Source organism: Mytilus galloprovincialis, chromosome 12 (genome assembly GCF_965363235.1).
Source record: "Mytilus galloprovincialis chromosome 12, xbMytGall1.hap1.1, whole genome shotgun sequence".
Classification (NCBI taxonomy): domain Eukaryota; kingdom Metazoa; phylum Mollusca; class Bivalvia; order Mytilida; family Mytilidae; genus Mytilus; species Mytilus galloprovincialis.
In genome coordinates this window covers 45660308-45687489 of record NC_134849.1, presented here as the reverse complement: position 1 = coordinate 45687489, position 27182 = coordinate 45660308, and the positions used below count along the sequence as shown (strand labels likewise).

Below are 27182 nucleotides of genomic sequence, written 5' to 3'. Positions count from 1 at the left end.
TTAACATAAGATTGTCCATATTTTGAGTTAGAGCTGATGAAGTTTTCTATAATTTTGATATAATTTGTCCCAAAAGTAGTACAACACACTGTAAAAATATTATTGAGAAAGCGCAGGTGGGTTTTTTTTAATTTTCATTTATTGTCTAAAAGAAATGCACTACGAAATAACTGTGTACTCGGACCTAAGAGGTGAAATCAGGAAATATAGAATCTGTACTTTGGCAACTTCCCTGAATGATTTGATGGTGCCAATTTGTCAAATAGCATAAAACTAAAGGATTTAAACTTTTATTTGATAGAATTTCTGCAAAAATGACCAATTTTGGCATTATATGGTCAAAATAAGCATTTCATAGCTTTTTCAATTTTGATGCATAAGTGGCATTCTGACTTTCTATCTGACATGTTTTCATGTGTCAATTTTTGTGTTTCTATGCTTTAATCCAGTTTTATTACTCATTTGTGAACTCTGAATCTACAGAAAAGAAGATTATCTCAGAAAATATGAGCAAAATGTGTTGTATAAATGACCCTCGTCTAACGCCCTGTTTGGATCAAGTTAAATGTGAGGAGCATGGCACATAAAAGTTGAAGTCCATAATAAATACCTCAATAAATTTGTATAAAAAGCACTTAACAATGTCTTTTGTACCTGTTTCATTTCACATAATATCTTTCTTTACCTCTGTAGGATAGCATGTGGTTCAAATATAAGCCTGTTGAGACTAAAATTGCATGCAAGTTTTTCACTAAAAAGTGAAAAATCTTTGTATCAGACCATACTGTCTACTAAAAAAGTTGAATGTAAGAGCCTTTTTGTGCTCAGATTTATTGTATCATGTCACCTGAGTATAGAAATGATAGAAAAGACACAAATTTTTATTTCCTATAACTTCAATATGCATTTTTAAATGTAAATATGTGCTACGGCCTAAATTGACCCTAAATTAATTTTAGTCTTACTTGGCCTAAGACCCTTTTAAACTAATATGATATGTTATTTGTAAGTTTTCTTTCCATTTAAAGTACATTAAGTACATATGTAAGGATTATTTATAATCAAAAAGCTTCACAAACTTAAAATTGCTGGAAAATATTACATCTTCATGTAAGGCCCGCTTCATTGGAAAACCTCCATTTTTAGGCACAGGCTCATATAAATTTGACTTTTGAAAAATTATGCTAAGTCTGATATAACAAATGAGTACTCTATTGCTTTAAATACATGATATATTATATATTAAGGCATTTTAAAAGTATTTTTTTGCAATATTTAAATTTTATAAGCCCCAAATGTTGATAGTTGAAATTTCTCAATTTTAACGTCTAAATTTAACACGCAAAGTTGAATATAGAATTAATCATATTGTCTATAATATATATCCTATTGCTATGAAACTTTGTAAGCAGTCTTGTAATATATTAAGCTTTAGTCATGCCAAGTTTTATTAAGATTGGTCAACTTTTTCTATCCTATTAGGTCCGAGTACACAGTTATCGTCCTTTGATTTTCGTTGTCCACGAATATAGTCCTTAGTGTGGACAGTGTGTTACTTGCCAATTTTTGTTATACCCCTTCCAAATTTATTTCTCCATGTTTTATGCCTCATATAGCAAGTTGGGGGGTGAAATGACACTGTAAAAAAAGTTGGGTCATAAATATTAATGTAAAGTAGTGATTAGGTCCAGCTGAAAAAGGTCAAAAATTAGCACTTCGGAAGCTGTCAAAAGATTTCAAGACCCCCTTAACATAAGATTGTCCATATTTTGAGTTAGAGCTGATGAAGTTTTCTATAATTTTGATATAATTTGTCCCAAAAGTAGTACAACACACTGTAAAAATATTATTGAGAAAGCGCAGGTGGGTTTTTTTTAATTTTCATTTATTGTCTAAAAGAAATGCACTACGAAATAACTGTGTACTCGGACCTAAGAGGTGAAATCAGGAAATATAGAATCTGTACTTTGGCAACTTCCCTGAATGATTTGATGGTGCCAATTTGTCAAATAGCATAAAACTAAAGGATTTAAACTTTTATTTGATAGAATTTCTGCAAAAATGACCAATTTTGGCATTATATGGTCAAAATAAGCATTTCATAGCTTTTTCAATTTTGATGCATAAGTGGCATTCTGACTTTCTATCTGACATGTTTTCATGTGTCAATTTTTGTGTTTCTATGCTTTAATCCAGTTTTATTACTCATTTGTGAACTCTGAATCTACAGAAAAGAAGATTATCTCAGAAAATATGAGCAAAATGTGTTGTATAAATGACCCTCGTCTAACGCCCTGTTTGGATCAAGTTAAATGTGAGGAGCATGGCACATAAAAGTTGAAGTCCATAATAAATACCTCAATAAATTTGTATAAAAAGCACTTAACAATGTCTTTTGTACCTGTTTCATTTCACATAATATCTTTCTTTACCTCTGTAGGATAGCATGTGGTTCAAATATAAGCCTGTTGAGACTAAAATTGCATGCAAGTTTTTCACTAAAAAGTGAAAAATCTTTGTATCAGACCATACTGTCTACTAAAAAAGTTGAATGTAAGAGCCTTTTTGTGCTCAGATTTATTGTATCATGTCACCTGAGTATAGAAATGATAGAAAAGACACAAATTTTTATTTCCTATAACTTCAATATGCATTTTTAAATGTAAATATGTGCTACGGCCTAAATTGACCCTAAATTAATTTTAGTCTTACTTGGCCTAAGACCCTTTTAAACTAATATGATATGTTATTTGTAAGTTTTCTTTCCATTTAAAGTACATTAAGTACATATGTAAGGATTATTTATAATCAAAAAGCTTCACAAACTTAAAATTGCTGGAAAATATTACATCTTCATGTAAGGCCCGCTTCATTGGAAAACCTCCATTTTTAGGCACAGGCTCATATAAATTTGACTTTTGAAAAATTATGCTAAGTCTGATATAACAAATGAGTACTCTATTGCTTTAAATACATGATATATTATATATTAAGGCATTTTAAAAGTATTTTTTTGCAATATTTAAATTTTATAAGCCCCAAATGTTGATAGTTGAAATTTCTCAATTTTAACGTCTAAATTTAACACGCAAAGTTGAATATAGAATTAATCATATTGTCTATAATATATATCCTATTGCTATGAAACTTTGTAAGCAGTCTTGTAATATATTAAGCTTTAGTCATGCCAAGTTTTATTAAGATTGGTCAACTTTTTCTATCCTATTAGGTCCGAGTACACAGTTATCGTCCTTTGATTTTCGTTGTCCACGAATATAGTCCTTAGTGTGGACAGTGTGTTACTTGCCAATTTTTGTTATACCCCTTCCAAATTTATTTCTCCATGTTTTATGCCTCATATAGCAAGTTGGGGGGTGAAATGACACTGTAAAAAAAGTTGGGTCATAAATATTAATGTAAAGTAGTGATTAGGTCCAGCTGAAAAAGGTCAAAAATTAGCACTTCGGAAGCTGTCAAAAGATTTCAAGACCCCCTTAACATAAGATTGTCCATATTTTGAGTTAGAGCTGATGAAGTTTTCTATAATTTTGATATAATTTGTCCCAAAAGTAGTACAACACACTGTAAAAATATTATTGAGAAAGCGCAGGTGGGTTTTTTTTAATTTTCATTTATTGTCTAAAAGAAATGCACTACGAAATAACTGTGTACTCGGACCTAAGAGGTGAAATCAGGAAATATAGAATCTGTACTTTGGCAACTTCCCTGAATGATTTGATGGTGCCAATTTGTCAAATAGCATAAAACTAAAGGATTTAAACTTTTATTTGATAGAATTTCTGCAAAAATGACCAATTTTGGCATTATATGGTCAAAATAAGCATTTCATAGCTTTTTCAATTTTGATGCATAAGTGGCATTCTGACTTTCTATCTGACATGTTTTCATGTGTCAATTTTTGTGTTTCTATGCTTTAATCCAGTTTTATTACTCATTTGTGAACTCTGAATCTACAGAAAAGAAGATTATCTCAGAAAATATGAGCAAAATGTGTTGTATAAATGACCCTCGTCTAACGCCCTGTTTGGATCAAGTTAAATGTGAGGAGCATGGCACATAAAAGTTGAAGTCCATAATAAATACCTCAATAAATTTGTATAAAAAGCACTTAACAATGTCTTTTGTACCTGTTTCATTTCACATAATATCTTTCTTTACCTCTGTAGGATAGCATGTGGTTCAAATATAAGCCTGTTGAGACTAAAATTGCATGCAAGTTTTTCACTAAAAAGTGAAAAATCTTTGTATCAGACCATACTGTCTACTAAAAAAGTTGAATGTAAGAGCCTTTTTGTGCTCAGATTTATTGTATCATGTCACCTGAGTATAGAAATGATAGAAAAGACACAAATTTTTATTTCCTATAACTTCAATATGCATTTTTAAATGTAAATATGTGCTACGGCCTAAATTGACCCTAAATTAATTTTAGTCTTACTTGGCCTAAGACCCTTTTAAACTAATATGATATGTTATTTGTAAGTTTTCTTTCCATTTAAAGTACATTAAGTACATATGTAAGGATTATTTATAATCAAAAAGCTTCACAAACTTAAAATTGCTGGAAAATATTACATCTTCATGTAAGGCCCGCTTCATTGGAAAACCTCCATTTTTAGGCACAGGCTCATATAAATTTGACTTTTGAAAAATTATGCTAAGTCTGATATAACAAATGAGTACTCTATTGCTTTAAATACATGATATATTATATATTAAGGCATTTTAAAAGTATTTTTTTGCAATATTTAAATTTTATAAGCCCCAAATGTTGATAGTTGAAATTTCTCAATTTTAACGTCTAAATTTAACACGCAAAGTTGAATATAGAATTAATCATATTGTCTATAATATATATCCTATTGCTATGAAACTTTGTAAGCAGTCTTGTAATATATTAAGCTTTAGTCATGCCAAGTTTTATTAAGATTGGTCAACTTTTTCTATCCTATTAGGTCCGAGTACACAGTTATCGTCCTTTGATTTTCGTTGTCCACGAATATAGTCCTTAGTGTGGACAGTGTGTTACTTGCCAATTTTTGTTATACCCCTTCCAAATTTATTTCTCCATGTTTTATGCCTCATATAGCAAGTTGGGGGGTGAAATGACACTGTAAAAAAAGTTGGGTCATAAATATTAATGTAAAGTAGTGATTAGGTCCAGCTGAAAAAGGTCAAAAATTAGCACTTCGGAAGCTGTCAAAAGATTTCAAGACCCCCTTAACATAAGATTGTCCATATTTTGAGTTAGAGCTGATGAAGTTTTCTATAATTTTGATATAATTTGTCCCAAAAGTAGTACAACACACTGTAAAAATATTATTGAGAAAGCGCAGGTGGGTTTTTTTTAATTTTCATTTATTGTCTAAAAGAAATGCACTACGAAATAACTGTGTACTCGGACCTAAGAGGTGAAATCAGGAAATATAGAATCTGTACTTTGGCAACTTCCCTGAATGATTTGATGGTGCCAATTTGTCAAATAGCATAAAACTAAAGGATTTAAACTTTTATTTGATAGAATTTCTGCAAAAATGACCAATTTTGGCATTATATGGTCAAAATAAGCATTTCATAGCTTTTTCAATTTTGATGCATAAGTGGCATTCTGACTTTCTATCTGACATGTTTTCATGTGTCAATTTTTGTGTTTCTATGCTTTAATCCAGTTTTATTACTCATTTGTGAACTCTGAATCTACAGAAAAGAAGATTATCTCAGAAAATATGAGCAAAATGTGTTGTATAAATGACCCTCGTCTAACGCCCTGTTTGGATCAAGTTAAATGTGAGGAGCATGGCACATAAAAGTTGAAGTCCATAATAAATACCTCAATAAATTTGTATAAAAAGCACTTAACAATGTCTTTTGTACCTGTTTCATTTCACATAATATCTTTCTTTACCTCTGTAGGATAGCATGTGGTTCAAATATAAGCCTGTTGAGACTAAAATTGCATGCAAGTTTTTCACTAAAAAGTGAAAAATCTTTGTATCAGACCATACTGTCTACTAAAAAAGTTGAATGTAAGAGCCTTTTTGTGCTCAGATTTATTGTATCATGTCACCTGAGTATAGAAATGATAGAAAAGACACAAATTTTTATTTCCTATAACTTCAATATGCATTTTTAAATGTAAATATGTGCTACGGCCTAAATTGACCCTAAATTAATTTTAGTCTTACTTGGCCTAAGACCCTTTTAAACTAATATGATATGTTATTTGTAAGTTTTCTTTCCATTTAAAGTACATTAAGTACATATGTAAGGATTATTTATAATCAAAAAGCTTCACAAACTTAAAATTGCTGGAAAATATTACATCTTCATGTAAGGCCCGCTTCATTGGAAAACCTCCATTTTTAGGCACAGGCTCATATAAATTTGACTTTTGAAAAATTATGCTAAGTCTGATATAACAAATGAGTACTCTATTGCTTTAAATACATGATATATTATATATTAAGGCATTTTAAAAGTATTTTTTTGCAATATTTAAATTTTATAAGCCCCAAATGTTGATAGTTGAAATTTCTCAATTTTAACGTCTAAATTTAACACGCAAAGTTGAATATAGAATTAATCATATTGTCTATAATATATATCCTATTGCTATGAAACTTTGTAAGCAGTCTTGTAATATATTAAGCTTTAGTCATGCCAAGTTTTATTAAGATTGGTCAACTTTTTCTATCCTATTAGGTCCGAGTACACAGTTATCGTCCTTTGATTTTCGTTGTCCACGAATATAGTCCTTAGTGTGGACAGTGTGTTACTTGCCAATTTTTGTTATACCCCTTCCAAATTTATTTCTCCATGTTTTATGCCTCATATAGCAAGTTGGGGGGTGAAATGACACTGTAAAAAAAGTTGGGTCATAAATATTAATGTAAAGTAGTGATTAGGTCCAGCTGAAAAAGGTAAAAAATTAGCACTTCGGAAGCTGTCAAAAGATTTCAAGACCCCCTTAACATAAGATTGTCCATATTTTGAGTTAGAGCTGATGAAGTTTTCTATAATTTTGATATAATTTGTCCCAAAAGTAGTACAACACACTGTAAAAATATTATTGAGAAAGCGCAGGTGGGTTTTTTTTAATTTTCATTTATTGTCTAAAAGAAATGCACTACGAAATAACTGTGTACTCGGACCTAAGAGGTGAAATCAGGAAATATAGAATCTGTACTTTGGCAACTTCCCTGAATGATTTGATGGTGCCAATTTGTCAAATAGCATAAAACTAAAGGATTTAAACTTTTATTTGATAGAATTTCTGCAAAAATGACCAATTTTGGCATTATATGGTCAAAATAAGCATTTCATAGCTTTTTCAATTTTGATGCATAAGTGGCATTCTGACTTTCTATCTGACATGTTTTCATGTGTCAATTTTTGTGTTTCTATGCTTTAATCCAGTTTTATTACTCATTTGTGAACTCTGAATCTACAGAAAAGAAGATTATCTCAGAAAATATGAGCAAAATGTGTTGTATAAATGACCCTCGTCTAACGCCCTGTTTGGATCAAGTTAAATGTGAGGAGCATGGCACATAAAAGTTGAAGTCCATAATAAATACCTCAATAAATTTGTATAAAAAGCACTTAACAATGTCTTTTGTACCTGTTTCATTTCACATAATATCTTTCTTTACCTCTGTAGGATAGCATGTGGTTCAAATATAAGCCTGTTGAGACTAAAATTGCATGCAAGTTTTTCACTAAAAAGTGAAAAATCTTTGTATCAGACCATACTGTCTACTAAAAAAGTTGAATGTAAGAGCCTTTTTGTGCTCAGATTTATTGTATCATGTCACCTGAGTATAGAAATGATAGAAAAGACACAAATTTTTATTTCCTATAACTTCAATATGCATTTTTAAATGTAAATATGTGCTACGGCCTAAATTGACCCTAAATTAATTTTAGTCTTACTTGGCCTAAGACCCTTTTAAACTAATATGATATGTTATTTGTAAGTTTTCTTTCCATTTAAAGTACATTAAGTACATATGTAAGGATTATTTATAATCAAAAAGCTTCACAAACTTAAAATTGCTGGAAAATATTACATCTTCATGTAAGGCCCGCTTCATTGGAAAACCTCCATTTTTAGGCACAGGCTCATATAAATTTGACTTTTGAAAAATTATGCTAAGTCTGATATAACAAATGAGTACTCTATTGCTTTAAATACATGATATATTATATATTAAGGCATTTTAAAAGTATTTTTTTGCAATATTTAAATTTTATAAGCCCCAAATGTTGATAGTTGAAATTTCTCAATTTTAACGTCTAAATTTAACACGCAAAGTTGAATATAGAATTAATCATATTGTCTATAATATATATCCTATTGCTATGAAACTTTGTAAGCAGTCTTGTAATATATTAAGCTTTAGTCATGCCAAGTTTTATTAAGATTGGTCAACTTTTTCTATCCTATTAGGTCCGAGTACACAGTTATCGTCCTTTGATTTTCGTTGTCCACGAATATAGTCCTTAGTGTGGACAGTGTGTTACTTGCCAATTTTTGTTATACCCCTTCCAAATTTATTTCTCCATGTTTTATGCCTCATATAGCAAGTTGGGGGGTGAAATGACACTGTAAAAAAAGTTGGGTCATAAATATTAATGTAAAGTAGTGATTAGGTCCAGCTGAAAAAGGTCAAAAATTAGCACTTCGGAAGCTGTCAAAAGATTTCAAGACCCCCTTAACATAAGATTGTCCATATTTTGAGTTAGAGCTGATGAAGTTTTCTATAATTTTGATATAATTTGTCCCAAAAGTAGTACAACACACTGTAAAAATATTATTGAGAAAGCGCAGGTGGGTTTTTTTTAATTTTCATTTATTGTCTAAAAGAAATGCACTACGAAATAACTGTGTACTCGGACCTAAGAGGTGAAATCAGGAAATATAGAATCTGTACTTTGGCAACTTCCCTGAATGATTTGATGGTGCCAATTTGTCAAATAGCATAAAACTAAAGGATTTAAACTTTTATTTGATAGAATTTCTGCAAAAATGACCAATTTTGGCATTATATGGTCAAAATAAGCATTTCATAGCTTTTTCAATTTTGATGCATAAGTGGCATTCTGACTTTCTATCTGACATGTTTTCATGTGTCAATTTTTGTGTTTCTATGCTTTAATCCAGTTTTATTACTCATTTGTGAACTCTGAATCTACAGAAAAGAAGATTATCTCAGAAAATATGAGCAAAATGTGTTGTATAAATGACCCTCGTCTAACGCCCTGTTTGGATCAAGTTAAATGTGAGGAGCATGGCACATAAAAGTTGAAGTCCATAATAAATACCTCAATAAATTTGTATAAAAAGCACTTAACAATGTCTTTTGTACCTGTTTCATTTCACATAATATCTTTCTTTACCTCTGTAGGATAGCATGTGGTTCAAATATAAGCCTGTTGAGACTAAAATTGCATGCAAGTTTTTCACTAAAAAGTGAAAAATCTTTGTATCAGACCATACTGTCTACTAAAAAAGTTGAATGTAAGAGCCTTTTTGTGCTCAGATTTATTGTATCATGTCACCTGAGTATAGAAATGATAGAAAAGACACAAATTTTTATTTCCTATAACTTCAATATGCATTTTTAAATGTAAATATGTGCTACGGCCTAAATTGACCCTAAATTAATTTTAGTCTTACTTGGCCTAAGACCCTTTTAAACTAATATGATATGTTATTTGTAAGTTTTCTTTCCATTTAAAGTACATTAAGTACATATGTAAGGATTATTTATAATCAAAAAGCTTCACAAACTTAAAATTGCTGGAAAATATTACATCTTCATGTAAGGCCCGCTTCATTGGAAAACCTCCATTTTTAGGCACAGGCTCATATAAATTTGACTTTTGAAAAATTATGCTAAGTCTGATATAACAAATGAGTACTCTATTGCTTTAAATACATGATATATTATATATTAAGGCATTTTAAAAGTATTTTTTTGCAATATTTAAATTTTATAAGCCCCAAATGTTGATAGTTGAAATTTCTCAATTTTAACGTCTAAATTTAACACGCAAAGTTGAATATAGAATTAATCATATTGTCTATAATATATATCCTATTGCTATGAAACTTTGTAAGCAGTCTTGTAATATATTAAGCTTTAGTCATGCCAAGTTTTATTAAGATTGGTCAACTTTTTCTATCCTATTAGGTCCGAGTACACAGTTATCGTCCTTTGATTTTCGTTGTCCACGAATATAGTCCTTAGTGTGGACAGTGTGTTACTTGCCAATTTTTGTTATACCCCTTCCAAATTTATTTCTCCATGTTTTATGCCTCATATAGCAAGTTGGGGGGTGAAATGACACTGTAAAAAAAGTTGGGTCATAAATATTAATGTAAAGTAGTGATTAGGTCCAGCTGAAAAAGGTCAAAAATTAGCACTTCGGAAGCTGTCAAAAGATTTCAAGACCCCCTTAACATAAGATTGTCCATATTTTGAGTTAGAGCTGATGAAGTTTTCTATAATTTTGATATAATTTGTCCCAAAAGTAGTACAACACACTGTAAAAATATTATTGAGAAAGCGCAGGTGGGTTTTTTTTAATTTTCATTTATTGTCTAAAAGAAATGCACTACGAAATAACTGTGTACTCGGACCTAAGAGGTGAAATCAGGAAATATAGAATCTGTACTTTGGCAACTTCCCTGAATGATTTGATGGTGCCAATTTGTCAAATAGCATAAAACTAAAGGATTTAAACTTTTATTTGATAGAATTTCTGCAAAAATGACCAATTTTGGCATTATATGGTCAAAATAAGCATTTCATAGCTTTTTCAATTTTGATGCATAAGTGGCATTCTGACTTTCTATCTGACATGTTTTCATGTGTCAATTTTTGTGTTTCTATGCTTTAATCCAGTTTTATTACTCATTTGTGAACTCTGAATCTACAGAAAAGAAGATTATCTCAGAAAATATGAGCAAAATGTGTTGTATAAATGACCCTCGTCTAACGCCCTGTTTGGATCAAGTTAAATGTGAGGAGCATGGCACATAAAAGTTGAAGTCCATAATAAATACCTCAATAAATTTGTATAAAAAGCACTTAACAATGTCTTTTGTACCTGTTTCATTTCACATAATATCTTTCTTTACCTCTGTAGGATAGCATGTGGTTCAAATATAAGCCTGTTGAGACTAAAATTGCATGCAAGTTTTTCACTAAAAAGTGAAAAATCTTTGTATCAGACCATACTGTCTACTAAAAAAGTTGAATGTAAGAGCCTTTTTGTGCTCAGATTTATTGTATCATGTCACCTGAGTATAGAAATGATAGAAAAGACACAAATTTTTATTTCCTATAACTTCAATATGCATTTTTAAATGTAAATATGTGCTACGGCCTAAATTGACCCTAAATTAATTTTAGTCTTACTTGGCCTAAGACCCTTTTAAACTAATATGATATGTTATTTGTAAGTTTTCTTTCCATTTAAAGTACATTAAGTACATATGTAAGGATTATTTATAATCAAAAAGCTTCACAAACTTAAAATTGCTGGAAAATATTACATCTTCATGTAAGGCCCGCTTCATTGGAAAACCTCCATTTTTAGGCACAGGCTCATATAAATTTGACTTTTGAAAAATTATGCTAAGTCTGATATAACAAATGAGTACTCTATTGCTTTAAATACATGATATATTATATATTAAGGCATTTTAAAAGTATTTTTTTGCAATATTTAAATTTTATAAGCCCCAAATGTTGATAGTTGAAATTTCTCAATTTTAACGTCTAAATTTAACACGCAAAGTTGAATATAGAATTAATCATATTGTCTATAATATATATCCTATTGCTATGAAACTTTGTAAGCAGTCTTGTAATATATTAAGCTTTAGTCATGCCAAGTTTTATTAAGATTGGTCAACTTTTTCTATCCTATTAGGTCCGAGTACACAGTTATCGTCCTTTGATTTTCGTTGTCCACGAATATAGTCCTTAGTGTGGACAGTGTGTTACTTGCCAATTTTTGTTATACCCCTTCCAAATTTATTTCTCCATGTTTTATGCCTCATATAGCAAGTTGGGGGGTGAAATGACACTGTAAAAAAAGTTGGGTCATAAATATTAATGTAAAGTAGTGATTAGGTCCAGCTGAAAAAGGTCAAAAATTAGCACTTCGGAAGCTGTCAAAAGATTTCAAGACCCCCTTAACATAAGATTGTCCATATTTTGAGTTAGAGCTGATGAAGTTTTCTATAATTTTGATATAATTTGTCCCAAAAGTAGTACAACACACTGTAAAAATATTATTGAGAAAGCGCAGGTGGGTTTTTTTTAATTTTCATTTATTGTCTAAAAGAAATGCACTACGAAATAACTGTGTACTCGGACCTAAGAGGTGAAATCAGGAAATATAGAATCTGTACTTTGGCAACTTCCCTGAATGATTTGATGGTGCCAATTTGTCAAATAGCATAAAACTAAAGGATTTAAACTTTTATTTGATAGAATTTCTGCAAAAATGACCAATTTTGGCATTATATGGTCAAAATAAGCATTTCATAGCTTTTTCAATTTTGATGCATAAGTGGCATTCTGACTTTCTATCTGACATGTTTTCATGTGTCAATTTTTGTGTTTCTATGCTTTAATCCAGTTTTATTACTCATTTGTGAACTCTGAATCTACAGAAAAGAAGATTATCTCAGAAAATATGAGCAAAATGTGTTGTATAAATGACCCTCGTCTAACGCCCTGTTTGGATCAAGTTAAATGTGAGGAGCATGGCACATAAAAGTTGAAGTCCATAATAAATACCTCAATAAATTTGTATAAAAAGCACTTAACAATGTCTTTTGTACCTGTTTCATTTCACATAATATCTTTCTTTACCTCTGTAGGATAGCATGTGGTTCAAATATAAGCCTGTTGAGACTAAAATTGCATGCAAGTTTTTCACTAAAAAGTGAAAAATCTTTGTATCAGACCATACTGTCTACTAAAAAAGTTGAATGTAAGAGCCTTTTTGTGCTCAGATTTATTGTATCATGTCACCTGAGTATAGAAATGATAGAAAAGACACAAATTTTTATTTCCTATAACTTCAATATGCATTTTTAAATGTAAATATGTGCTACGGCCTAAATTGACCCTAAATTAATTTTAGTCTTACTTGGCCTAAGACCCTTTTAAACTAATATGATATGTTATTTGTAAGTTTTCTTTCCATTTAAAGTACATTAAGTACATATGTAAGGATTATTTATAATCAAAAAGCTTCACAAACTTAAAATTGCTGGAAAATATTACATCTTCATGTAAGGCCCGCTTCATTGGAAAACCTCCATTTTTAGGCACAGGCTCATATAAATTTGACTTTTGAAAAATTATGCTAAGTCTGATATAACAAATGAGTACTCTATTGCTTTAAATACATGATATATTATATATTAAGGCATTTTAAAAGTATTTTTTTGCAATATTTAAATTTTATAAGCCCCAAATGTTGATAGTTGAAATTTCTCAATTTTAACGTCTAAATTTAACACGCAAAGTTGAATATAGAATTAATCATATTGTCTATAATATATATCCTATTGCTATGAAACTTTGTAAGCAGTCTTGTAATATATTAAGCTTTAGTCATGCCAAGTTTTATTAAGATTGGTCAACTTTTTCTATCCTATTAGGTCCGAGTACACAGTTATCGTCCTTTGATTTTCGTTGTCCACGAATATAGTCCTTAGTGTGGACAGTGTGTTACTTGCCAATTTTTGTTATACCCCTTCCAAATTTATTTCTCCATGTTTTATGCCTCATATAGCAAGTTGGGGGGTGAAATGACACTGTAAAAAAAGTTGGGTCATAAATATTAATGTAAAGTAGTGATTAGGTCCAGCTGAAAAAGGTCAAAAATTAGCACTTCGGAAGCTGTCAAAAGATTTCAAGACCCCCTTAACATAAGATTGTCCATATTTTGAGTTAGAGCTGATGAAGTTTTCTATAATTTTGATATAATTTGTCCCAAAAGTAGTACAACACACTGTAAAAATATTATTGAGAAAGCGCAGGTGGGTTTTTTTTAATTTTCATTTATTGTCTAAAAGAAATGCACTACGAAATAACTGTGTACTCGGACCTAAGAGGTGAAATCAGGAAATATAGAATCTGTACTTTGGCAACTTCCCTGAATGATTTGATGGTGCCAATTTGTCAAATAGCATAAAACTAAAGGATTTAAACTTTTATTTGATAGAATTTCTGCAAAAATGACCAATTTTGGCATTATATGGTCAAAATAAGCATTTCATAGCTTTTTCAATTTTGATGCATAAGTGGCATTCTGACTTTCTATCTGACATGTTTTCATGTGTCAATTTTTGTGTTTCTATGCTTTAATCCAGTTTTATTACTCATTTGTGAACTCTGAATCTACAGAAAAGAAGATTATCTCAGAAAATATGAGCAAAATGTGTTGTATAAATGACCCTCGTCTAACGCCCTGTTTGGATCAAGTTAAATGTGAGGAGCATGGCACATAAAAGTTGAAGTCCATAATAAATACCTCAATAAATTTGTATAAAAAGCACTTAACAATGTCTTTTGTACCTGTTTCATTTCACATAATATCTTTCTTTACCTCTGTAGGATAGCATGTGGTTCAAATATAAGCCTGTTGAGACTAAAATTGCATGCAAGTTTTTCACTAAAAAGTGAAAAATCTTTGTATCAGACCATACTGTCTACTAAAAAAGTTGAATGTAAGAGCCTTTTTGTGCTCAGATTTATTGTATCATGTCACCTGAGTATAGAAATGATAGAAAAGACACAAATTTTTATTTCCTATAACTTCAATATGCATTTTTAAATGTAAATATGTGCTACGGCCTAAATTGACCCTAAATTAATTTTAGTCTTACTTGGCCTAAGACCCTTTTAAACTAATATGATATGTTATTTGTAAGTTTTCTTTCCATTTAAAGTACATTAAGTACATATGTAAGGATTATTTATAATCAAAAAGCTTCACAAACTTAAAATTGCTGGAAAATATTACATCTTCATGTAAGGCCCGCTTCATTGGAAAACCTCCATTTTTAGGCACAGGCTCATATAAATTTGACTTTTGAAAAATTATGCTAAGTCTGATATAACAAATGAGTACTCTATTGCTTTAAATACATGATATATTATATATTAAGGCATTTTAAAAGTATTTTTTTGCAATATTTAAATTTTATAAGCCCCAAATGTTGATAGTTGAAATTTCTCAATTTTAACGTCTAAATTTAACACGCAAAGTTGAATATAGAATTAATCATATTGTCTATAATATATATCCTATTGCTATGAAACTTTGTAAGCAGTCTTGTAATATATTAAGCTTTAGTCATGCCAAGTTTTATTAAGATTGGTCAACTTTTTCTATCCTATTAGGTCCGAGTACACAGTTATCGTCCTTTGATTTTCGTTGTCCACGAATATAGTCCTTAGTGTGGACAGTGTGTTACTTGCCAATTTTTGTTATACCCCTTCCAAATTTATTTCTCCATGTTTTATGCCTCATATAGCAAGTTGGGGGGTGAAATGACACTGTAAAAAAAGTTGGGTCATAAATATTAATGTAAAGTAGTGATTAGGTCCAGCTGAAAAAGGTCAAAAATTAGCACTTCGGAAGCTGTCAAAAGATTTCAAGACCCCCTTAACATAAGATTGTCCATATTTTGAGTTAGAGCTGATGAAGTTTTCTATAATTTTGATATAATTTGTCCCAAAAGTAGTACAACACACTGTAAAAATATTATTGAGAAAGCGCAGGTGGGTTTTTTTTAATTTTCATTTATTGTCTAAAAGAAATGCACTACGAAATAACTGTGTACTCGGACCTAAGAGGTGAAATCAGGAAATATAGAATCTGTACTTTGGCAACTTCCCTGAATGATTTGATGGTGCCAATTTGTCAAATAGCATAAAACTAAAGGATTTAAACTTTTATTTGATAGAATTTCTGCAAAAATGACCAATTTTGGCATTATATGGTCAAAATAAGCATTTCATAGCTTTTTCAATTTTGATGCATAAGTGGCATTCTGACTTTCTATCTGACATGTTTTCATGTGTCAATTTTTGTGTTTCTATGCTTTAATCCAGTTTTATTACTCATTTGTGAACTCTGAATCTACAGAAAAGAAGATTATCTCAGAAAATATGAGCAAAATGTGTTGTATAAATGACCCTCGTCTAACGCCCTGTTTGGATCAAGTTAAATGTGAGGAGCATGGCACATAAAAGTTGAAGTCCATAATAAATACCTCAATAAATTTGTATAAAAAGCACTTAACAATGTCTTTTGTACCTGTTTCATTTCACATAATATCTTTCTTTACCTCTGTAGGATAGCATGTGGTTCAAATATAAGCCTGTTGAGACTAAAATTGCATGCAAGTTTTTCACTAAAAAGTGAAAAATCTTTGTATCAGACCATACTGTCTACTAAAAAAGTTGAATGTAAGAGCCTTTTTGTGCTCAGATTTATTGTATCATGTCACCTGAGTATAGAAATGATAGAAAAGACACAAATTTTTATTTCCTATAACTTCAATATGCATTTTTAAATGTAAATATGTGCTACGGCCTAAATTGACCCTAAATTAATTTTAGTCTTACTTGGCCTAAGACCCTTTTAAACTAATATGATATGTTATTTGTAAGTTTTCTTTCCATTTAAAGTACATTAAGTACATATGTAAGGATTATTTATAATCAAAAAGCTTCACAAACTTAAAATTGCTGGAAAATATTACATCTTCATGTAAGGCCCGCTTCATTGGAAAACCTCCATTTTTAGGCACAGGCTCATATAAATTTGACTTTTGAAAAATTATGCTAAGTCTGATATAACAAATGAGTACTCTATTGCTTTAAATACATGATATATTATATATTAAGGCATTTTAAAAGTATTTTTTTGCAATATTTAAATTTTATAAGCCCCAAATGTTGATAGTTGAAATTTCTCAATTTTAACGTCTAAATTTAACACGCAAAGTTGAATATAGAATTAATCATATTGTCTATAATATATATCCTATTGCTATGAAACTTTGTAAGCAGTCTTGTAATATATTAAGCTTTAGTCATGCCAAGTTTTATTAAGATTGGTCAACTTTTTCTATCCTATTAGGTCCGAGTACACAGTTATCGTCCTTTGATTTTCGTTGTCCACGAATATAGTCCTTAGTGTGGACAGTGTGTTACTTGCCAATTTTTGTTATACCCCTTCCAAATTTATTTCTCCATGTTTTATGCCTCATATAGCAAGTTGGGGGGTGAAATGACACTGTAAAAAAAGTTGGGTCATAAATATTAATGTAAAGTAGTGATTAGGTCCAGCTGAAAAAGGTCAAAAATTAGCACTTCGGAAGCTGTCAAAAGATTTCAAGACCCCCTTAACATAAGATTGTCCATATTTTGAGTTAGAGCTGATGAAGTTTTCTATAATTTTGATATAATTTGTCCCAAAAGTAGTACAACACACTGTAAAAATATTATTGAGAAAGCGCAGGTGGGTTTTTTTTAATTTTCATTTATTGTCTAAAAGAAATGCACTACGAAATAACTGTGTACTCGGACCTAAGAGGTGAAATCAGGAAATATAGAATCTGTACTTTGGCAACTTCCCTGAATGATTTGATGGTGCCAATTTGTCAAATAGCATAAAACTAAAGGATTTAAACTTTTATTTGATAGAATTTCTGCAAAAATGACCAATTTTGGCATTATATGGTCAAAATAAGCATTTCATAGCTTTTTCAATTTTGATGCATAAGTGGCATTCTGACTTTCTATCTGACATGTTTTCATGTGTCAATTTTTGTGTTTCTATGCTTTAATCCAGTTTTATTACTCATTTGTGAACTCTGAATCTACAGAAAAGAAGATTATCTCAGAAAATATGAGCAAAATGTGTTGTATAAATGACCCTCGTCTAACGCCCTGTTTGGATCAAGTTAAATGTGAGGAGCATGGCACATAAAAGTTGAAGTCCATAATAAATACCTCAATAAATTTGTATAAAAAGCACTTAACAATGTCTTTTGTACCTGTTTCATTTCACATAATATCTTTCTTTACCTCTGTAGGATAGCATGTGGTTCAAATATAAGCCTGTTGAGACTAAAATTGCATGCAAGTTTTTCACTAAAAAGTGAAAAATCTTTGTATCAGACCATACTGTCTACTAAAAAAGTTGAATGTAAGAGCCTTTTTGTGCTCAGATTTATTGTATCATGTCACCTGAGTATAGAAATGATAGAAAAGACACAAATTTTTATTTCCTATAACTTCAATATGCATTTTTAAATGTAAATATGTGCTACGGCCTAAATTGACCCTAAATTAATTTTAGTCTTACTTGGCCTAAGACCCTTTTAAACTAATATGATATGTTATTTGTAAGTTTTCTTTCCATTTAAAGTACATTAAGTACATATGTAAGGATTATTTATAATCAAAAAGCTTCACAAACTTAAAATTGCTGGAAAATATTACATCTTCATGTAAGGCCCGCTTCATTGGAAAACCTCCATTTTTAGGCACAGGCTCATATAAATTTGACTTTTGAAAAATTATGCTAAGTCTGATATAACAAATGAGTACTCTATTGCTTTAAATACATGATATATTATATATTAAGGCATTTTAAAAGTATTTTTTTGCAATATTTAAATTTTATAAGCCCCAAATGTTGATAGTTGAAATTTCTCAATTTTAACGTCTAAATTTAACACGCAAAGTTGAATATAGAATTAATCATATTGTCTATAATATATATCCTATTGCTATGAAACTTTGTAAGCAGTCTTGTAATATATTAAGCTTTAGTCATGCCAAGTTTTATTAAGATTGGTCAACTTTTTCTATCCTATTAGGTCCGAGTACACAGTTATCGTCCTTTGATTTTCGTTGTCCACGAATATAGTCCTTAGTGTGGACAGTGTGTTACTTGCCAATTTTTGTTATACCCCTTCCAAATTTATTTCTCCATGTTTTATGCCTCATATAGCAAGTTGGGGGGTGAAATGACACTGTAAAAAAAGTTGGGTCATAAATATTAATGTAAAGTAGTGATTAGGTCCAGCTGAAAAAGGTCAAAAATTAGCACTTCGGAAGCTGTCAAAAGATTTCAAGACCCCCTTAACATAAGATTGTCCATATTTTGAGTTAGAGCTGATGAAGTTTTCTATAATTTTGATATAATTTGTCCCAAAAGTAGTACAACACACTGTAAAAATATTATTGAGAAAGCGCAGGTGGGTTTTTTTTAATTTTCATTTATTGTCTAAAAGAAATGCACTACGAAATAACTGTGTACTCGGACCTAAGAGGTGAAATCAGGAAATATAGAATCTGTACTTTGGCAACTTCCCTGAATGATTTGATGGTGCCAATTTGTCAAATAGCATAAAACTAAAGGATTTAAACTTTTATTTGATAGAATTTCTGCAAAAATGACCAATTTTGGCATTATATGGTCAAAATAAGCATTTCATAGCTTTTTCAATTTTGATGCATAAGTGGCATTCTGACTTTCTATCTGACATGTTTTCATGTGTCAATTTTTGTGTTTCTATGCTTTAATCCAGTTTTATTACTCATTTGTGAACTCTGAATCTACAGAAAAGAAGATTATCTCAGAAAATATGAGCAAAATGTGTTGTATAAATGACCCTCGTCTAACGCCCTGTTTGGATCAAGTTAAATGTGAGGAGCATGGCACATAAAAGTTGAAGTCCATAATAAATACCTCAATAAATTTGTATAAAAAGCACTTAACAATGTCTTTTGTACCTGTTTCATTTCACATAATATCTTTCTTTACCTCTGTAGGATAGCATGTGGTTCAAATATAAGCCTGTTGAGACTAAAATTGCATGCAAGTTTTTCACTAAAAAGTGAAAAATCTTTGTATCAGACCATACTGTCTACTAAAAAAGTTGAATGTAAGAGCCTTTTTGTGCTCAGATTTATTGTATCATGTCACCTGAGTATAGAAATGATAGAAAAGACACAAATTTTTATTTCCTATAACTTCAATATGCATTTTTAAATGTAAATATGTGCTACGGCCTAAATTGACCCTAAATTAATTTTAGTCTTACTTGGCCTAAGACCCTTTTAAACTAATATGATATGTTATTTGTAAGTTTTCTTTCCATTTAAAGTACATTAAGTACATATGTAAGGATTATTTATAATCAAAAAGCTTCACAAACTTAAAATTGCTGGAAAATATTACATCTTCATGTAAGGCCCGCTTCATTGGAAAACCTCCATTTTTAGGCACAGGCTCATATAAATTTGACTTTTGAAAAATTATGCTAAGTCTGATATAACAAATGAGTACTCTATTGCTTTAAATACATGATATATTATATATTAAGGCATTTTAAAAGTATTTTTTTGCAATATTTAAATTTTATAAGCCCCAAATGTTGATAGTTGAAATTTCTCAATTTTAACGTCTAAATTTAACACGCAAAGTTGAATATAGAATTAATCATATTGTCTATAATATATATCCTATTGCTATGAAACTTTGTAAGCAGTCTTGTAATATATTAAGCTTTAGTCATGCCAAGTTTTATTAAGATTGGTCAACTTTTTCTATCCTATTAGGTCCGAGTACACAGTTATCGTCCTTTGATTTTCGTTGTCCACGAATATAGTCCTTAGTGTGGACAGTGTGTTACTTGCCAATTTTTGTTATACCCCTTCCAAATTTATTTCTCCATGTTTTATGCCTCATATAGCAAGTTGGGGGGTGAAATGACACTGTAAAAAAAGTTGGGTCATAAATATTAATGTAAAGTAGTGATTAGGTCCAGCTGAAAAAGGTCAAAAATTAGCACTTCGGAAGCTGTCAAAAGATTTCAAGACCCCCTTAACATAAGATTGTCCATATTTTGAGTTAGAGCTGATGAAGTTTTCTATAATTTTGATATAATTTGTCCCAAAAGTAGTACAACACACTGTAAAAATATTATTGAGAAAGCGCAGGTGGGTTTTTTTTAATTTTCATTTATTGTCTAAAAGAAATGCACTACGAAATAACTGTGTACTCGGACCTAAGAGGTGAAATCAGGAAATATAGAATCTGTACTTTGGCAACTTCCCTGAATGATTTGATGGTGCCAATTTGTCAAATAGCATAAAACTAAAGGATTTAAACTTTTATTTGATAGAATTTCTGCAAAAATGACCAATTTTGGCATTATATGGTCAAAATAAGCATTTCATAGCTTTTTCAATTTTGATGCATAAGTGGCATTCTGACTTTCTATCTGACATGTTTTCATGTGTCAATTTTTGTGTTTCTATGCTTTAATCCAGTTTTATTACTCATTTGTGAACTCTGAATCTACAGAAAAGAAGATTATCTCAGAAAATATGAGCAAAATGTGTTGTATAAATGACCCTCGTCTAACGCCCTGTTTGGATCAAGTTAAATGTGAGGAGCATGGCACATAAAAGTTGAAGTCCATAATAAATACCTCAATAAATTTGTATAAAAAGCACTTAACAATGTCTTTTGTACCTGTTTCATTTCACATAATATCTTTCTTTACCTCTGTAGGATAGCATGTGGTTCAAATATAAGCCTGTTGAGACTAAAATTGCATGCAAGTTTTTCACTAAAAAGTGAAAAATCTTTGTATCAGACCATACTGTCTACTAAAAAAGTTGAATGTAAGAGCCTTTTTGTGCTCAGATTTATTGTATCATGTCACCTGAGTATAGAAATGATAGAAAAGACACAAATTTTTATTTCCTATAACTTCAATATGCATTTTTAAATGTAAATATGTGCTACGGCCTAAATTGACCCTAAATTAATTTTAGTCTTACTTGGCCTAAGACCCTTTTAAACTAATATGATATGTTATTTGTAAGTTTTCTTTCCATTTAAAGTACATTAAGTACATATGTAAGGATTATTTATAATCAAAAAGCTTCACAAACTTAAAATTGCTGGAAAATATTACATCTTCATGTAAGGCCCGCTTCATTGGAAAACCTCCATTTTTAGGCACAGGCTCATATAAATTTGACTTTTGAAAAATTATGCTAAGTCTGATATAACAAATGAGTACTCTATTGCTTTAAATACATGATATATTATATATTAAGGCATTTTAAAAGTATTTTTTTGCAATATTTAAATTTTATAAGCCCCAAATGTTGATAGTTGAAATTTCTCAATTTTAACGTCTAAATTTAACACGCAAAGTTGAATATAGAATTAATCATATTGTCTATAATATATATCCTATTGCTATGAAACTTTGTAAGCAGTCTTGTAATATATTAAGCTTTAGTCATGCCAAGTTTTATTAAGATTGGTCAACTTTTTCTATCCTATTAGGTCCGAGTACACAGTTATCGTCCTTTGATTTTCGTTGTCCACGAATATAGTCCTTAGTGTGGACAGTGTGTTACTTGCCAATTTTTGTTATACCCCTTCCAAATTTATTTCTCCATGTTTTATGCCTCATATAGCAAGTTGGGGGGTGAAATGACACTGTAAAAAAAGTTGGGTCATAAATATTAATGTAAAGTAGTGATTAGGTCCAGCTGAAAAAGGTCAAAAATTAGCACTTCGGAAGCTGTCAAAAGATTTCAAGACCCCCTTAACATAAGATTGTCCATATTTTGAGTTAGAGCTGATGAAGTTTTCTATAATTTTGATATAATTTGTCCCAAAAGTAGTACAACACACTGTAAAAATATTATTGAGAAAGCGCAGGTGGGTTTTTTTTAATTTTCATTTATTGTCTAAAAGAAATGCACTACGAAATAACTGTGTACTCGGACCAGCTATTTAAAATTAATATTCACGTTTTATTTCGGAGGGGGGACTAGGGGGACTAGGAACACAATTTTTGTTTATACATATATTCAAACTCGTTTAAAAGGTTACCCACGGTGAAGATGATTGCAATGATCGAGAGACTCCTCTCAAGAGAACAGGGAAATTAACGATTTAAGGTCACCGCACGGTCTATAGCAACGAGCAAAGAACATACCGCATAGTCAGCTATAAAAGGCACCGAAATAACAAATGTAAAACAATTCAAAAGAGAAACTAACGGACTAATGTATGTACAAAATAATAAACAAAAAACAAATATATGTATTTCATCACAGCAACAAACGACAACTTGAGACTGAATTACAGGCTCCTTCCTGACTTGGGACCGAGCTTGGGACAGGTACATACACGCATCATATGGTGGGGTGAAAATGAAAGCGGATGTATAATCCTCCACAAACCTAGGACAGTGCATGGTGTGGCAGAACAAACGTAAGAACAAACTATACAAATCATATGGATACAAATTGAAATACATCTATCAAAAACACAGAGTGGACATGGCCGGATACTTGGACGTCACAACAACAAAAAGATACTAAGAACAGAACTGAGAGTACTCTCAGTTACTGGCAGCTATAGTTCAAAGCAAATAACAACTAACATTGTTATGGGTAATTTCGAAGATGAAAGATGGAATATTGTTTTATTATTTATGTCGGTACCAATTAACATATTCGCGTAAACATTTTTCAAAGCATTTTTTTTATTGAGTATTACTTTTTATTCTAATAAGTTAAGAAGTACCATGACCTCCATGTATTACAAATCAAATCAAATCAAATCAAATATTTTATTATAGTCTCACCTCTCTACATGTACAATACAAACATGAATACAATATATACAACATGTTTTAATTAAAAGTACAAAGCAATCTTAAAAACATTCGAGAGCCACTCTCAAAAGAGTTATGAGAGACTTTTACATAAAAAAAGGACAGCTCGATAAAAATACAAAACATTTTTATCGATATAAAACATTCTTCCTTTGAATTAAAATATCATGGCAGATTTTGGCACAATAAAAGCACAAATTTTCATTTGTAAATAAAAATATAAATTTTTCATCATCATTTAAGTCTAAAAAACCAAAATTAAAAGAAACTGCTCTAGTAAAAACCTCTTGTCTTGCATGTGAATATAAAGGGCATTTGAGTAAAACATGTTTCTCATCTTCAATGAGTTTCTGTTGCATACATGAATCATTAAAACAAAATCTATTTTCACTTAAAACCCCTTCATATCTGCCTGTTTCAATTCTAATCGGCGCCACACCACATCGAAATTTAGCAAAGGCGCTTTTATATTTTCCTTGCATATGAACACTTAAATAATGTTTTTTATAATATTCTTGCTTAAATAATCTATAGGTACGCAGTTTACTGCGATCATTTGTGTTTAAATCATTACACCATTTTCTCTTGTACATATCAAAAACATTACTTTCAATATTCTTAATATCATTTTTACTAAAAGTACAGTTAATATTACAAACGTTTTCAAAAGTTTTTAAAAGTTTTACAATATCATATGTCACAATCAACAGCGATTATAACCACTGCAGTGAGGTGCCCATCAAATCTTTCATATTACAAAAAATATGTTTCGTTTAATTTTACATTTCATTTTTTTTGTGCTAGTGAAAAAACAGTCTTCAGAGCACCTTTTAGAACTCTAGGGCCATCTAATTAAAATCAAAACTCCGCACTCGCTTATTTTTATATACTATATTGCTGTCCACAGGAGATTTAGCTCGTTTCAGCAACTATGAATGAAATTAGATTGGATTTATATGCATATTTCTATGCTCTGTCCATAATTTTTGAATTCAACAAAGTAGTCGTAAATACAACAGTCGATTCGTTTTTATGATAATGATTGATTGTTTGATTGATCGAATAATTGCTTAAACGAAAAAAATGGGGACTGAGTGTTGGCTGCTTTACTCTCAGTGACAAATATTTCATGGATGTTTATGACAATTATGACGATGATGATAACTGATTTGATAATTTTCATTTAATCTATCACTCAATGGCGGGGAGGTACTTGTCACTCAAATTGATTTGTATGAGTGCTTTGAAACGAAACCGTACGGTAACCTATAGTTGTTAATTTCTGTGTCATTTGGTCTCTTGTGGAGTCAGAGTTGTCTCATTGGCAAATTTCATACCACATCTTCTTTTTCAAAAGTACTTTAAAAATTAAATAAACGAAGGACACCAAACGTTTGCATTAAAAAGGTTTTCATTCATGGATGACTTTTTCTTCTTCTCAAAAACGTTTTAGCATGACAACATGTTATATGATCCCTAGGGGTTAATTGTCTCTCGTTTAATTATGAATTGGATGGTTTTTTTTTGTAGATTGCAGTGCAAAAGCGTTGAACGAAGTATATTTTGTATAAAGCGCACAGTCAACCTTTTAAAAACCCTATAAAATTACCGAAAGACACGTTCATTACTTATAATTACATTTTTTTTGCTAGGATCACGAAAACATGACTTAATTCTATAAAGTTTTACTTTTATACATTTCATTTTGAAATGGAGGTAAATGATTCAGAATGGAGCAAGATTGCTGTTAGCCAATCAAAACAACGTATTATATTGAAGTATAAATGTAATATAATTATCAAATAATATATTCAGCCGCCATATGGAGATCTTGTTTTTGCTGCAGTGACATGGTACATAAATAGTCCCAAAATTCATTGGTACGGCTGAATGATGGATGAATTTGAGCGACAATCTCTATACAACTGCCGACATGAATTTTACGACAATGTAGATGGCGACAAATTTGTACAAAAACTACATAACCATGGTGTGCTTTCTGAAAGTCAAAGACAGGAAATATATGTAAGTACAAAAAGTAAAATCACAAAATTACCGAACTCCGAGGAAAATTCAAAACAGAAAGTCCATAATCACATGGCAAAATCAAATGATAAAACACACCAAACGAATGGACAACAACTGTCATAATCCTGACTTGGTACAGGCATTTTCAAATGTAGAACATGGTGGATTGAACCTGGTTTTATAGCGCATAACCTCTCACTTGTATGACAGTCGCATCAAATTCCATTAAAAAGCAAGTTTCTTTCAGTAAGATAATTTCTTTTTTTTAAATTGATTTATCAACGACAAAAATAGGGTGGTCTAAAGACTGGGAGAAGACTGCATACGGTTGATTAACTTGTGTCTCATACCTTTTACATAAGCAAATACAGTATATATTAAACTACACAGACTAGCACGATGTGTCTATTTTGATTTAATATTCAAACTAATTTTGTTCTATAATGTCTGTTTAAATAATTAACAAGTCCACTAATTGGTAATATTGTTAATTATGTATGATTCTTAATTACATTTTAAAAAGATAGTACCAACAACAGATAGTCTAAACTATTCTACTAGAGACAATATTCGTTCAATAGCTTTATAAACATGCAAATGTTTTGATTCTTTATGTTTTTAATTTGATTAATTGAAAACATGTTGACATCCTTGAAAGTGGTTAATGCACTTTAGTAGTGACATTACCAATGACAGAGACATGTATTGTCTCTGTCAATGGTAAATGGAAAAGAAAAAAATATCAATATTAATATGATTAATTAGGGTTTCAATTTCGACAAGCATTTGTGGTATTTCACTTGTTTAATTTTCCCAAGAATACAATTTAAACTCCATGTGAGAACGGAGTATATTTTATGAAAGTTTGTCGACCCATTAAAAATTGTAGACCGTATATGTTAATAAACAAATGAATGTACAAAAGACAAGCTCTTGCATATTCGATTTGCTAACAAGTAAATCTTCTATCAATTCAAATGCATCTTACATAAATGTTAAATAACTGGAAGCTGTTTCTTTATTTGGCCTTTTTAACATTTTTTTTATTCGAGAGTCACTGATGAGTCTTTTGTAGACGCTCGTCTGGCGTAAATATAAAATTTCAGTCCTGGTATCTAATGAGTTTATCTATTTATAACATTCCTTCTGTCTGCATATGGAATTCGCGCATAGTTACAATTATGTTCATTTGCGTGAAAGACACGTGGGAATATTAGATCAATAACACAATTAAGACAGCAAGTTAACAACACCAACTATATAATCCAAAACATATTTGACTTTTTTTTTGTTAAAAATTAAAAAAAAAACCTTTTATTTCACTCCATATGTATTGACAAATAAGCCGGTTCGTCAAATAAAA

At 30.5% G+C, this 27182-nt stretch overlaps 1 long non-coding RNA gene across 2 annotated transcripts in view; it reads left to right on the top strand.

Moving 5' to 3' along the window:
* Positions 1 to 27182, top strand: part of LOC143053937 (uncharacterized) — a 35893-nt gene that overhangs the window by 7543 nt on the left and 1168 nt on the right. Inside the window, exon 2 of one of the 2 annotated variants that reach the window (XR_012971511.1) lies at positions 25638 to 25816. This is a non-coding gene — a long non-coding RNA (uncharacterized LOC143053937). Of the gene's footprint in view, positions 1 to 25606; positions 25817 to 27182 lie in introns of both variants that reach the window. The other variant, XR_012971510.1, reaches the window with a different exon arrangement.